This window comes from Anomaloglossus baeobatrachus, chromosome 6, assembly GCF_048569485.1.
Source record: "Anomaloglossus baeobatrachus isolate aAnoBae1 chromosome 6, aAnoBae1.hap1, whole genome shotgun sequence".
In the NCBI taxonomy this organism is placed as follows: domain Eukaryota; kingdom Metazoa; phylum Chordata; class Amphibia; order Anura; family Aromobatidae; genus Anomaloglossus; species Anomaloglossus baeobatrachus.
This window is the reverse complement of record NC_134358.1, coordinates 18239249-18240526: the sequence shown is the minus strand read 5'-3', so window position 1 is coordinate 18240526 and position 1278 is coordinate 18239249. Positions and strand designations below refer to the sequence as shown.

General features: G+C 45.7%; 1 non-coding gene across 1 annotated transcript; it reads left to right on the top strand.

The window, feature by feature from the left end:
• The first annotated feature begins 227 nt into the window (after positions 1-227).
• Positions 228-314, top strand: TRNASTOP-UCA (transfer RNA opal suppressor (anticodon UCA)). Its single transcript has one exon. It is a non-coding gene; the product is annotated as a tRNA-Sec (tRNA).
• The last annotated feature ends 964 nt before the right edge of the window (positions 315-1278 follow it).

The window sequence follows — 1278 nt, the reverse complement described above, 5'->3', positions numbered from 1 at the left end:
CCCACAATGCATTGCTGCCGTCTTATATGCAGATACTATGGAAATGCTCCACAGCGATATCCAGCCGTGATCGGAGCCAGAGATTCAGAGCAATTATCTCCTGATATTTCTCACATTGATTTTCACATTTCCCTAAATAATAAATAATGAAATATTAATAATCTCCGTAACTTCACTTGTGACTTCAGAGTCATTCATAAATAGGATCCGGTGATCACAGATCTCCTGCCCAGATGATCCTCAGTGGTCTGGGGTGCCGGCTTCACACCTGCATCTGTCTAGGGACAGAGTGGTTCAATTCCACCCTCTGGGCGCTCCGTGTCTGTACATTATTACTTTTGGAAGCGGTAATACTTTCTGTACCAGGAATTATTTGCTTAAAGGTTTTTTCCTGTTTTTATAACTGGATGTTATCAGACAGAGCTCGTAAAGAAAAGCAAATTTGCAATTTACTGTTTATTAGAATTTTTAGTCGTTCATGAGATATTAACACTTTTGTTTATAGCTTGTTGCCATGGAGACCGACCACCGCTGCCGGACATCAGAAAGCACACAGAGCTTACAGGCCTTTACCTAGTGAGCCAGTAATCTCTGTTTTGTAGCTGGCGTGCGCTGTCACCTCCTAATCCCGCCAGCTTCAGCGCAGTGTTTATAAGCTGGACAGCAGCGGAGGTCGGTTTCCAAGGCAACAGGCTGTAAAAACTATTAATATCTTAAGAACGGCTGCAAATTTTACTAAGCAGTAAATTGTAAAAGTGATTGTATTTACAAGATCTATCCGATAATACCCATCTATGAAAATGGGAAACACACTTTAAGGGGTCACTCGGGGCATTATCTGCTCTGCCCTAGGCGCTGGCGACCCCCTGAGCTCATGCTATTGTTATAGCACACAGATCTGCACGGGAGCTGTGTACAGAAAACGACTCTCCTCGTTATTTTCTCACTTCTGTTCATCCAAGATGGTGGCAAGAAACCTCATTCATTGCAATAATTTGCATAAAAGTCGCCTGCAGAGCATTATGGGAAATGACGCACTGTGGACACTTTGGATTCACCTCTTCTCTATGTATCTTCCACCACTGTTTAGTCTCATACAAGACACTGCTGTTTTGTCCCTCCTCCATGCTTTACACTGCAGCGTTGTGTACCGCCCCGCGCTCGGCTGCAGCCGTGCCGCTCGGGTCCGGGCTTGTTGGTGGGTGGCTTGAGCGCCTCTGGACCCGGGGTCACTTCGCTCTGAAAGGGGGATGCTGACGTTTTTGGTGGGGGTTAGGT